This window comes from Nicotiana sylvestris, chromosome 10, assembly GCF_000393655.2.
Source record: "Nicotiana sylvestris chromosome 10, ASM39365v2, whole genome shotgun sequence".
Classification (NCBI taxonomy): domain Eukaryota; kingdom Viridiplantae; phylum Streptophyta; class Magnoliopsida; order Solanales; family Solanaceae; genus Nicotiana; species Nicotiana sylvestris.
This window is the reverse complement of record NC_091066.1, coordinates 137,611,386-137,626,062: the sequence shown is the minus strand read 5'-3', so window position 1 is coordinate 137,626,062 and position 14,677 is coordinate 137,611,386.

Genomic DNA, 14,677 nt, shown 5'->3' with positions numbered 1-14,677 from the left:
TTATTCTTTCTCCAACAGTCATCCAAATTTGGATTTTTCTTTTCATTTTAGATTGTCGAAATCGTCATGTTTTCGTCACTAATAATCTTACTCTTCTAAAGCTTTTGAGATGAGTTTTGTTCCAAACAAATAAGGAGGAATGTCAAGGTATACTACCAAGATTCAAGATTGCATAGGACAAAATACGGCCATGATGGGCAGGAGGTAATAGGATAAAAATAAGATATGGGTGTAAGAAAAGTGGAATCAAATGTGGTTCAGCAATGTCAGGAGAAACATATGATTACAGTTGAAATGGTTTGAAGTGAAAACAACAGTTGGTGATCCTATAGTTAAGGATCAATTACAAGGACAAAACAGTTTTCTCAACCATTCCAAGGCAATAAAACAAGACGAAGAGAAGCCCCACCATCAGCAAGAATGCCCCAGTTAACCACCCTGCTTTAAACTAACGAAGTTTTCTTTGATTTGAAACAGGGGCAAAAACAACATTTGTGTCAGGAAACACCCGGTGAAGAATCAAAGAAGAAATCAGGCATCCACCTGGAGAATAAGGATGAAGAATTAAAGAAGAAGTCAGGCGTCCACCAGGAGAATAAGGATGAAGAATTAAAGAAGAAGTCAGGCGTCCACCTGGAGAATAAGGATGAAGAATTAAAAAAGAAATCAGGCGTCCACCTGGAGAATGAGGATAAAGAATTTAAGAAGAAATCAGGCGTCCACCTGGAGAATGAGGATGAAATATTTAAGAAGAAGTCAGGCGTCCACCTGGGGAATGAGGATGAAGAATTAAAGAAGAAATCAGACGTCCACCTGGAGAATGAGGATGAAGAATTTAAGAAGAAATCAGGTGTCCACCTGGAGAATGAGGATTAAGAATTAAAGAAGAAATCAGGCGTCCACCTGGAGAATGAGGATGAAGAATTAAAGAAGAAATCAGGCGTCCACCTGGAGAATGAGGATGAAGAATTTAAGAAGAAGTCAGGCGTCCACCTGGAGAATGAGGATGAAGAATTGAAGAAGAAATCAGGCGTCCACCTGGAGAATGAGGATGAAGAAGTAAAGAAGAAATCAGGCGTCCACCTGGAGAATGAGGATGAAGAATTTAAGAAGAAATCAGGCGTCCACCTGGAGAATGAGGATGAAAAATTTAAGAAGAAGTCAAGCGTCCACCTGGAGAATAAGGATGAAGAATTAAAGAAGAAATCAGGCGTCCACCTGGAGAATGAGGATGAAGAATTTAAGAAGAAGTCAGCCGTCCACCTGGAGAATGAGGATGAAGAATTTAAGAAGAAATCAGGCGTCCACCTGGAGAATGAGGATGAAAAATTAAAGAAGAAATCAGGCGTCCACCTGGAGAATAAGGATGAAGAATTAAAGAAGAAGTCAGGCGTCCACCTGGAGAATGAGGATGAAGAATTAAAGAAGAAATCAGGCGTCCACCTGGAGAATAAGGATGAAGAATTAAAAGAAGAAATCAGGCGTCCACCTGGAGAATGAGGATGAAGAATTTAAGAAGAAGTCAGGCGTCCACCTGGAGAATAAGGATGAAGAATTTAAGAAGAAGTCAGGCGTCCACCTGGAGAATAAGGATGAAGAATTGAAGAAGAAATCAGGCGTCCACCTGGAGAATGAGGATAAAGAATTAAAGAACCCACCTGGAGAATGAGGATGAAAAATTTAAGAAGAAATCAGGCGTCCACCTGGAGAATGAGGATGAAGAATTAAAGAAGAAATTAGGCGTCCACCTGGAGAATGAGGATGAAGAATTGAAGAAGAAATCAGGCGTCCACCTGGAGAATGAGGATGAAGAAGTAAAGAAGAAATCAGGAGTACACCTGGAGAATGAGGATGAAAAATTTAAGAAGAAGTTAGGAGTCCACCTGGAGAATGAGGATGAAAAATTTAAGAAGAAGTTAGGAGTCCACCTGGAGAATAAGGATGAAGAATTAAAGAAGAAATCAGGCGTCCACCTGGAGAATGAGGATGAAGAATTAAAGAAGAAATCAGGCGTCCACCTGGGGAATAAGGATGAAGAATTAAAAGAAGAAATCAGGCGTCCACCTGGAGAATAAGGATGAAGAATTTAAGAAGAAGTCAGGCGTCCACCTGGAGAATAAGGATGAAGAATTAAAGAAGAAATCAGGCGTCCACCTGGAGAATAAGGATGAAGAATTTAAGAAGAAGTCAGGCGTCCACCTGGAGAATAAGGATGAAGAATTGAAGAAGAAATCAGGTGTCCACCTAGAGAATGAGGATGAAGAATTAAAGAAGAAATCAGGCGTCCACCTGGAGAATGAGGATGGAGAATTTAAGAAGAAGTCAGGCGTCCACCTGGAGAATGAGGATGAAGAATTGAAGAAGAAATCAGGCGTCCACCTGGAGAATGAGGATGAAGAATCGAAGAGGCAATCAGGCGTCCACTTGGAGAATAAGGGAATACAATTGAAGGATCAGCAGTCAGGCGCCCACCTGAAGAACAGAATGACAATGTAGTTTGACATTACGAGTTGAAGTCAAAAGCCCGCCCATGTGAGAAAGGAGCACACGTAAAGTCAATAAAGCAGAGGAGTCCAACCAAATCCCCAACAAGAAACGACAAGAGCCCCAAACAAATAAAGGAAATACGAGGCACAATGAAAGGAAATGCGGAACAAGTCAGAAGCAAAAGATGCCCAAAAGTCACCAAGACATCAAGACAACAAGAAACGCAAGGGCATGATCTAGATAAGATTCTGTAGTTCATATACCATAGTCTAGTTTAGCTTTTCTTGTACCTTTGAAGCAAGGTGTAATAAGGAGGTCAGCAAGCAGTAAAAACAGCACGAAGCAGCAGTAACATCACAGTCCCACGGTAGTCCCAGCTACCCAAAACTTCCCGAACTACATTGACCTGATTCCTTTATAGCCAAGGATATGTAGGAAACCTTTGAAGCAGAGGTTCGGTCAAATCTTTCAAAAAATGCTTCCCACGGAGTATTTGAACGGGCAAAAATCGCTCGTATCCGCTCACTTTATCTTTGCACGAAAACTCTTCGAGTTTCCGCACAAAGAGGGGCAGCTGTGAGCACGTGATTTTTGCCTCACGAAAAATACTCTAAAATAAATCAAAAAATAAAACAAAATTCTCTTAGTATGCAATTTTTTAGAATTTATGTGGCGTTTATTGATTGTTTGTGTTTGTCCGTAAATGTTTGCTTTGATATAATTAAACGAAAATAAAATAAAAATACATGTTGCATGCATATCTATGATTTAATTATGCATTTAAAAGTTAATTTAAAGAAAATCACAAAAATAGGCATTTATCTTATTTTGGTCATTTAATTATGTCATTGTGTGATTAATGTTTTGTCTATGTATTAATAAAAGGTAATTAATATTTTAAGGGTAATTTAGATTTTTTATAAATTAAAATTAGGAATTAAGGTGTAAAGAAAAACGGATTGGGCCGTTTTAATTAACAAAAAAATTCAGGCCCAAAGCAAAGCATTTACCCAGCCCAGATCTGTCAACCCAAAAGACATCAAACGACGTAGTATAGGGCAGAAGCTACGTCGTTTTGATGTTACCCATTCAGATGATTCCCAGACAATCAACGACACCATATTGGTATGTTTATCTGAACCGTTGATCAAGTTGATCTAACGGTCCAGTTCAGCTCTTTCACTAAACCAAACGGCGACGTATGATCATATTTAATCAGGTCCGTTCAGTGTTTTTGATCCAAGGGCTCTTAGAATTTTGACCTTACCCGTAACCCTTACCCGACCCACTGCCCCGATCCAGCCTGACCCCAACATTTAACCAAACGACATCGTTTGGTTAAATGAATTAATCTCAACCGTGCATCTTAATTGATCCAACGGATGAGATCAATCCACCCCACTCGTATATAACTCCGAATCCATACCCCAGCCCCCAAACTAAACACCTCCCCTCCTCTCCTATTCATCGTCATCTCCAAAACACACCCCTAACCCTAGCCTCCCTAATTCCCCATTGCCTGAAACCTGGCGGCAACAATGCCGCCGGTCACCACCTGAACACCCTCGACTCCTCACAACCCCCTCTTTACGGATCCGGGGTTAGTTTCCCTCAAATCAGACCACATAGTCTCAAATCTTCGATTGAAGGTTGGTCTGAAAACCCAACCTTCTCCGATGACTTCCTAATTAACACCATAGCACCTCCTAACCTACCTCGTTATGGATCTGGTGTTTGTTTGGCTCGAATCACCTCAGAGTTCTTCGAATCTTCTTTTGAAGGTTCGAGCCAAACATGAACTCACTCAGATTCGTTCCAAACTAACACCAAATGACCCCTAGGCCTCCCTCACCCTTGTGTCATCTTTGGTTCCCTTCGAATCTGCCCAGAAGTGTTCGAATTTAAATCAAAGAATCTGAAACCCTAAAAAATTTCCAATCGTGGAATTTTTCCAATTCAAGTGAAGGATTGAGGTCTAAGAGACTTTAATCGAGGTATTCTCAATTGAGAATACTTCGAATAAAGTTTGTTCAGCCTCAAAAGGGTCCGAATCCAAGTTGAGTCTGAGTCTGGGTAAAATTAAAGATTCAGAGGTATTTTTCCTATTTCTTTTGTTTCCTACATATATTGTTGCCTATTTTAGTTGTCTGTGTAATTTTTCATATTTTTGTTTGTTTAATTCTGTGATTCTGTCTCATACCCGCTTACTTGATCAAAATGTGAATTGTTTCTGCTGGTTATGTTTGTTTACAATGTGTGTAATCGACTCGATTAAGTTCGTCGATTAGTTATATTATAAAATTCTGTTTCTGAAAATGCTGATTGAAATAATCTGTTTATAAATTGATTGTTGGCAAATGTTATAGATAGTCAGTTGACTAATACTCGTCAATTAAATCATCCTTGTTTATATTTCAATGAGTCTGTCAGATGAATGATGTATATTGATTTCCGAATATTAAGTTTCAGGCAGTGTCAATACTGACAATGCTCCTGCATTTGTTGCTCTTTGTTTAGTTTTGAATTTCAGTTGAAATGTTCTGTTGAGTTCTGTATAGTGTTAATATGTTTATATGCAAGTTCAGTGTTCAATCTGAATTTAGCTTTTGTCCAGTAGCTATTAGACATTGAGTTTGTTAGATCAATTAGCTATCAGTGAAAGGACAGAATGTTTGTTTGATTTAGGAATTGGTTATTAACTGCTAAACAATTTAATTCAGATAATTTTGTTAAGGTTTAGGCAGTTTTGGTCTAGGGCAGTAATAACAGTAATACTAAAGGATTTCAGGGGTATTTCTGGAATGAAACAGTGAGGGTAATATGATAATAGTTGTGTGCTGATAGTGGAGTGTTAATGGCTCTTATTTAATGTAATAATGGGAAACAAAGGGTAATGGGAATGTTGAAAATCATGAAAAGATCACTTAATGGGATTTAAAGTAGTAAAAGCAGATTTTAATGGGATTTTCTGATTTTTAAAAGAAGAAGGGGGTCCAGGCAGCACTGAAAAGAAAAGGGGCAGACCTGTATAAGATAGAAGGTATTGGGACTGATTGAAAGACCCAGATTTTAATACACATAGATATAGACATTAAGAGATACACAGAGAGAGGCATTGAGAAAAATCAGAAATAGAAATCTGAAAAACTGAGAAAAAACAGAAAAAGAAACACACACAGAATCAGATAGAGAACAAAAAGAAAGAAAGAAAAATCAGAAACAGTAAAAAGAATTCTACATCAGACACTAGTATTGAGGCTGAATTTCTGAAATTAAGAGCTTTTCAGTTTTTCTTTTCTAAAGTCTAAAAATCAAAAATACTGTTTTTCCTGCAATCTGTCCGGATTTATTTGATCCTATTTGTTCAGTTTAAAAAATCTGAAACTTTTAAAAGAAGTCTTGTTACTGTGCATCTGGGTTCCTTGGGTCTTGCTTTGTTGATCAAATCTGTTGAACATTGGTATATTCTGCTGATTTTGTTGCTGCTGTCACTGCTGAAATTTACTCCTTCTACCTTCATTTCCAGGTACATATCTGTAAACTCCTGTCATGAAAAGCTTCAACATGACAAATAAATGAAGTTCGGGAATTATAATTATGTTTTCCATTCGTCCAAGTTCATTAGTTTAAAATTTGGTTTTGTTTCAGTTGATTAATATAGTAGTACGTTTGACGTGATGAATATAAGATAATTGTTACCTCTTGAAGTTCGTATAAGTGTTGTAATAATGTCACTTATTTCGGAATTTTCATTAAGTGAAGTCATGATTGAATTGTCAAGGTAGGGAACATGGCATAAAATGGGCCATTAATTACGTCCCGTAATATGGTTAGCTAAATGTAAAGTAGAATGGAAGTATCAAGAAATTACATTATTAGTATATCTTGTCAAAAATCTGATTTTTGTTTAGATTGATATAAGTTGTATGTTCATATATGGCATGATAACGGGTATATATATAACCACATGTGGAAGGTGAGTTGATATAGCTCGTTACGATGTTAGAATGTTATGAACGGTTCAGACGTACAATTATGTTGCATGTAATGCAATTTTATTGAATCGATTTGTATAATAATTCCCTTTTTTTATCAACTTGATGCCTATCTACCATCGTAAACAAATTAACCAAACGATTACAACTTTGGATTAAAAACAAGTAATGTAGAAGGTGATTAGGTTTATAGATTATAACAATTTTTAAAAAATATAAAAAATAGTATTCGCCTCAAATAGAATAATGAAAATTCTTCGAAAATATCATTTCCTTTCTTACATCAATTCTTTCCCAATGTTTATACGTAATTCGCACGTTGTTTATTTGGGTAGGCAAATATTGTATTCACTATAAATGGTAGTATTAGTCACACGTTATTCATTTTTACTCCTTAAATTCGAATGGCTTGGAGGAATATAATTTATACGCGAAAAAATATAATTTGTGGTCAACACTCAATAATTTGTGAATCCTTTTCGAGTAATTTAGAGGTGTCTTAAATAGTGATTTACCATGACTTTCATAAAAAATATATGGATGTAATAAACAATTTGTAAAAAAAAAATTTATACTACCATCAAGATTTTTTTTATTAGGGATACGTTCGCGTGACCTGATTATATTTCTAAAAAGCAATTCGGATTATGCGTTCGCAACTTCGAGCGAACATTTAATAAAAAAGGGTTCTTCGGAGATTATCAATATTAACTTCATAAAAACCCGAGATGTGCGGTTCACTACTTAATCATACAAAAAGTGCGAATGTTCTTGATTTTATTTAAAACACAATTTCGAAAATAATTATTTTATAATAAATATATTATCAATATCATTGTGTACACGTACGCGTGACACGATTCCTCACGTTAAAAAATATAATATATAAAACGAATATACGTACGCGTGATTCGATTCGAAGAAGGGTCTTTAATTATAAACAATCTAAACAGAAGCGGTAACAAAATCATGCAATAAAAATGTAAAATCGAGATAATTAAGCCAAGAATAAAAACAGTTAAGCGACCGTGCTAGAACCACGGAATTCGGAAATGCCTAACACCTTCTTCCGGATTAACAGAATTCCTTACTCAGGATTTCTGGTTTGCAGAATAATAAACAGAGTCATATTCTCCTCGATTCAGGGATTAAAATTGGTGACTTGGGACGCCTTAAAATTCCCAAGTGGCGACTCTGAAACAAAACAAACAAATCCCGTTTCGACTGTCCTTCAATTGGAGAAAACTCCTCCACGCGCCCTCGCGGGGGCGGAAAGAGGAGGTGCGACAAATATTTATGAGTTTATGAAAATGAAATGTGTTTAAAATTTGATGGTATCGGGCCCGTATTCTGGTTCCGGAGCACGGTACAAGTCTTATATGTGGTTTAAGTTGAGACTGTGAAATTTGGTAAGAAACGGACTTGAAACGACGTGAATTGGACCGTATTTGAGAAAATTGAAAAATTTGAAGTTCTTAGGTGATTTCATGATTTTGATGCTAAATTCATAGTTGTTGATGTTATTTTGGCGATTTTATCACACGAGGAAGTCTGTAGGGTGTTTTTGAGTTAGTATGCATGTTTGGTTTGGAGCCCCGAGGGCTCGGGTGAGTTTCGAATGGGTTTCGGAAGGTTTTGAAAGGTTTTGAACTTAGGAAAAATTGCAGAAACTGCTGTCTGTGGGTGTCCAATTCTTCGTGCTATGCGATCGCATAGGAAGGTTCGCGATCGCATAGTGTAATTTCAGGGGGTCCTATTTTGTACTATGCGATCGCATAGCTTCTTCCGCGATCGCGTAGAGTTAAGTCTGGGGGTCACCAATTGTTCTACATGATCGTATTACTTCTCCCGCTATCGCAATAGGTTAAACCAAACCTGGGGAAGGGAACCCATTTTCCTCTATGCGATCGCAATACCTACTTTGTGGTCGCGATGCCAAGTCCCCCTTACCCTATGCGATCGCATACCCTTGTTCCCGATCGCAGACACCAATTTTGCCCAGTCATTTAAACAGTAACAGAACACATACGGGATTAAATCCAAAATTTATAACTTCTTCTTCCAAACTCCAAATTAGGTGACTTTTGAAAGAGAACTTTACCACCAATTCATAGGTATGTAACCTTAGACTCATTTTCTTCAAATTCCATTAACACCCATTAGATTTCTAGGCCTAAATCATGTTCTTAAAGGTAGAAAATTAGGAATTTGTGTAGAGTTAGGGCTTTTTGTATAAATGGAATTTAGACCTCGTTTTGGGGTCGGATTTCGAAACTAATTACATATTCGGGCTCGTGGGTGAATGGGTAATCGGGTTTTGGTCTAAACCTTGTGTTTTGACCAAGCGGGTCGGGGGTCGTTTTTTGACTTTTTGGGAAGAATGACAGGAAATCTATAATTAAGCATTGGAATTGAATTGTTTAGTATTTATTGATGTTATTAAGTCAATTATGTCTAGATACAATTGATTTGGAGCCAAATTCAAGAGGAAAAGCGGTATTTGAGGCTTGAGTTGGCCGTGGAAGTTCGAGGTAAGTGTTTGATCTAACCTTAGCCTAAGGGATTAGGAGTCGTGTCTTACTTGCTACGTGTTAATTGTGGAGTACGACGTATAGGCATGGTGACGAGTATCTATACGTCGGTGTCAAGCATGCTCGTGATTCTTGTATTGTAATTGTTATGACTCCGTTGTGGTTTATTGCGCTTCATATGAGGATTATCATAATTGTTCCCTTGCCGGGATGTTATTATCATTATTGTTTCCTTGCCATGATGTTATTATCATTATTGTTCCCTTGCTAGGATATGATTATCATTATTATTCCCTTGCTGGGATATTATTATCATTATTGTTCCCTTGCCGGGATGTTTGTTTTGGTATTATTGTTCCCTTGCCGGGACCCTTTTATGATTGGTATTGATAAAAGAAAGGGGAGCGGGTTGCACTCCTGCAACGGTAATATAAGAAATGGTAGCGGGTTGCACGCCTGCAACGATAATATAAGAAATGGGAGCAGGTTGCACGCCTGCAACGGTAATATGTGAAATGGGAGCAGATTGCACGCCTGCAACGGTAATATGTGAAATGAGAGCGAGTTGCACGCCTGCAACGGTAATATAAGGAATGGAAGCAGGTTGTACGCCTGCAACGGTATCATATGAAATGGGATCGGGTTGCACGCCTGCAACGGTATTATGTGTGTCCCTATTACTTTTATTTCCTTATTTTTGCTGGTAATTGATTTGTGGCTTTCCTTATGTTTCTCTACTGTCATTCTGTTGTTACCTGTCACTCTCCACAACATGTTTCCCCGCCCAATTTTAATTGTAATTATCTACTTCTATTTACGCTGTATATGATTTAACTGCACAGGTTTATGTGGCAGTCTGGTCCTAGCCTCGTCACTACTTTTCCGAGGTTAGGCTAGGCACTTACCAACACATGGGGTTGGATGTACTGATACTACACTCTGCACTTTATGCAGTTACTGATATCAGAGCGCTTGGACTGTAGTGAGGGTGCTCTCTTCATTCCACACAGGTGACCCGAGGTTGCCCTGCAGACGTCCACGGGCCTTGGCGTCACCTCCTATTTTTCCTCTTTCTGTTTTTACTTATTTAGAGACAGACTTATGTATTTCATTCAGACTTTGTTTGTAGTGTTCTTTGACTGTCTGTGAAGCTGTGACTCCAGTTCTGGGTAGTATTATACTTCAAATTATATAGCATCGTTCAGTTGGAATATTAAGTTTCAGCTTCCACATTTTCCGCTTGTTTAATCTTATTCTGTTGTTTAACTACTTAGTATTTTACATTGTTTAATATGTTTAAATAAAATGAGAGATAAATTCGCAAGATTCGGCTTGCGTAGCTTCCACGAGTAGGCGCCATCACGACTCCCGAGGGTGAAAAATCCAGGTTGTGACAAGTTGGTATCAGAGCTTAAGGTTACATGGGTCTCACAGTTCACTGAGAAGCTTAGTAGAGTCTGAGGGATTGGTACGGAGACATCTGTATTTATCCCCTAGAGGCTACGGAGTTAGGAAAAAACTTCACATTTATTCTTTCATGTCGTGCGGTTTGGTTTCTTAGTGCTAATTGAATTTCTACTCTGTTCTTTCACATATGGCGAGAACACGCACTTCCTCATCCACTGATCAGTAGCCCGCGAGGTAGGGGCAGAGCTCTGCCCAGAGCAGCAACACCAGCGGCGGAGCCTTAGGTTGACTTTGATGATGAGGTTCCGGCCCAGACAGTTCCGATGGGCCTAGCTCAGGTCCCAAAGGGGTTTATTGCTACCCTAGTACTCCAAGATGCTCTGGTCCATCTAGTGGGCCTTATAGAGAGTGTCACCTGGGCATGCTTGCTTCCTGTAGCACCAGCCGTCTCTCAGGCTGGAGGAGGAGCCCAAACTCCTGCTACTCGTACTTTAAAGCAGATGGCTCCCCAGTTTCAGACTCCAGCAGCGCAACCAATTGGAGCAGTTCAGTCGGGTGTGGTAGTTCAGATCGGTGATGGAGCAGCTATGTCTGCCGATGCTTTGTGGAGATTGGACAGGTTCACCAAGCTCTTCACTACTACTTTCAACGGTGCATCCTCTGAGGATCTTCAGGATTATCTAGACAGTTGTCATGAGGATCTCAGGAACATGGGGATAGTGGAGACCAATAGGGTCGATTTTGCTACTTTTCGCTTGTCGAGATCCGCCAAAACTTGGTGGAGAGATTAATGTTTGGCTAGACCAGCCGGATCACCAACTTTGACTTGGGAGCAGTTTACTCAGCTAGTTCTAGAGAAGTTTCTCCCCATCACTCAGATAGAGGCCTATCGAAGGCAGTTTGAGCGTCTCTAATAGGGTTTTATGACCGTTACTCAGTATGAGACCAGATTCATCGACTTAGCTCGTCATGCTCTTATCATACTTCCTACCAAGAGAGAGAGGGTAAGGAGGTTCATTGAGGGACTTATCTAGCCTATTCGACTTCAGATGGCCAAGGAGACGAGGAGTGAGATTTCTTTTCAGGAGGCGGCCAATGTGGCTAGGAGAGTTGAGATGGTTCTATCGCAGGGAGGTGGTTAGGGGTCTGACAAGAGGCCTCGTCATTCAGGCAGATTCAGTGGTGCCTCGTTTGGAGGCAGGGATTCGTATGGTAGAGGCTATCCTCGTAGGCCTTTTCAGTCAACACTTCAGGTTTCTCATGGTGCTTCAGGTGGCTGTGGTTCTCATATACAGTATTTTGATCAGCAGTCCTACAGTGCAACACCAGCTCCTATCAGTACACTGCCGCTTCAGAGTTTTCAGGGTCGTCAGCCTCAACAGCCGAGGGCTTGTTTTACTTGTGGCGACACGAGGTACATTGCTAGATATTGCCCTCGAGCACCGAGTAGTTCTCAGCAGTAGGGTTCCTGTGCTATGGTTCAGGCACCAGGTGTTCCACCACCAGCTCTGCCAGCTAGGGGTGGGGGTAGAGGTGCTAGAGGTAGAGGTCAGGCAGCTAGAGGTAGAGGCCAGCCAAAAGTAGGCTGTCCTAGAGATGTAGTTCCGTGTGGTGGGGCCCAGCCCCGATGTTATGCTCTTCCAGCCACGCCTGAGGCTGAGGCTGAGGCTTCTGATGCAGTTATCATATGTACTGTTCTGATTTGTAGTAGAGATGCTTCAGTTCTATTTGATCTAGGGTCTATATACTTCTGTGTGTAATCTTATTTTGCACCGTATCTGGTCATGCTTAGTGATTCTTTGAGTGCCAATGTATATGTGTCTACACCGGTAGGTGATTCTATTATGGTATATCGAGTCCATCGTTCTTGTATAGTTGTGATTGGATGTCATGAGACTCATGTAGATTTGTTACTTCTAGACATGGTTGATTTTGATGTCATACTAGGGATAGACTAGTTATCACCTTACCATGCTATCTTGGACTGTTATGCCAAGACTATGACCTTAGCCTTGCCGGGTTTACCTCGTTTAGAGCAGAGAGGGACTCATGGTCATTCTACCCGTAGTGTTATCTCTTATGTGAAGACTCGGCGTATGGTCGAGAAGAGGTGTTTGGCCTATTTGGCATATGTTCGTGATTCTAGTGCCGAGGTTCCTTATATTGATTTTGTACCTGTTGTTCGTGAGTTCCCTGAGGTATTTCCTTCAGACCTGTTGGGTATTCCACCGACAGGGAAATTAACTTCTTTATTGATTTGGCTCCGGGCACTCAGCCCATTTCTATTCTGCCATATCATATGGCCCCGCCTGAGTTGAAAGAGTTGAAGGAGTAGTTGCAAGACTTGCTTGAAAAAGGTTTCATTAGACCTAGCATTTTTCCTTGGGGTGCACCAGTGTTGTTTGTTAAGAAGAAGGACGGATCGATGAGAATGTACATAGATTATCGGCAGTTGAACAAGGTTACAATCAAGAACAAGTATCCATTGCCGAGGATTGATGATTTGTTTGATCAGCTTCAGGGTGACAAGGTATTTTCAAATATTGACTTGAGATCTGGCTACCATCAGTTGAGGATTAGGACATCCGATGTCCCTAAGACTACTTTCCACACTCGGTACGAGCATTATGAGTTCTTGGTAATGTCATTCGGGTTGACAAATGCCCCAGCATCTTTTATGGATTTGATGAACCGAGTGTTCAGGCGTTACTTGGATTCGTTTGTGATAGTCTTCATTGATGATATTTGATCTATTCTCGCAGCTGGGAAGAGCACGAGCAACATCTTAGAGTGGTTCTTCAGAATCTGAGGGATAGTCAGTTGTATGCCAAGTTTTCGAAGTGTGAGTTCTAGTTGAGTTCAGTTGCATTCTTGGGTTATGTTGTGTCAGCATAGGGTATTCATGTTGATTCAAAGAAGATTGAGGCAGTCAAGAACTGGCCTAGACCCACATCAGCTACAGAGAATCGGAGTTTCATGGGTTTGGGAGGCTACTATCGTCGGTTTGTGGAGGGGTTTTCATCTATTGCAGCCCCGATGACCAGGTTGACCCAGAAGGGTGCCCAGTTCAGATGGTCAGACGAGTGTGAGATGAGCTTTTAGAACCTCAAGACAGCTTTGACTACGATGTCGGTGTTAGTTTTGCCCACAGGTTCAGGGCCATATACAGTTTATCATGATGCATCTCGTATTGGACTTGATGCGGTGTTGATGCAGGATGGCAAGGTCATTGTTTACGCTTCACGTTAGTTGAAAATTCATGAGAAGAACTATCTAGTTCACGATTGGAGTTTCAGACATTGTTCACGCGTTGAAGATTTGGAGGCATTATCTGTAGGGCGTGGCATGTGAGGTGTTCACGGACGACAAGAGTCTGCAGTATTTGTTCAAGCAGAAGGAGCTAAATTTGAGGCATAAAAGATGGTTGGAGCTATTAAAGGACTATGATATCACCATCTTATATCATCCGGAAAAGGCCAATGTGGTGGCCGATGCTTTGAGTAGGAAGTCAGCCAGTATGGGCAGTCTCGCCTATATTCCAGTCGGTGAGAGGCCGCTTGCTTTGGATGTTCAGGCTTTGTCCAATCAGTTCATGAGGTTGGATGTTTATGAGCCCAGTCGTGTGTTAGCTTGCACAGTCGCTCGTTCTTCTTTATTGGAGCGTATCCGAGATCGACAGTATGATGATCCCCATTTGTGTGTCCTTAGAGACACAGTGCAGCACGGAGGTGCCAAGCAGTTTACCTTAGGAGATGATGGATTTATGAGATTGTAGGGTCGAGTTTGTGTGCCTAATGTGGATGGACTCTGAGAGTTGATTTTAAAGGAGGCCCATAGTTCTCGGTACTCCATTCATCGGGGTGCCACAAAGATGTATCAGGATTTGCGGCAGCATTATTTATGGAGGAGAATGAAGAAGGATATCGTTGCATATGTGGCTCGGTGTTTGAATTGTCAGCAGGTTAAGTACGAGCATCAGAGGTTCGGTAGTTTGTTCCAGAAGATCGAGATTCCTAAGTGGAAGTGGGAGCGTATCACTATGGACTTGGTTGTAGGACTCCCACGGACTCAGAGGAAGTTCGATGCAGTGTGGGTTATTGTTGATAGGCTGACCAAGTCAGCACATTTCATTCCTGTGGCAGTCCCCTATTCGTCCGAGAGGTTAGCTGAGATCTATATCCGGGAGATTGTTCGTCTTCATGGTGTGCCCATGTCTATCATTTCGGACCGAGGTACGTAGTCTACCTCACACTTCTG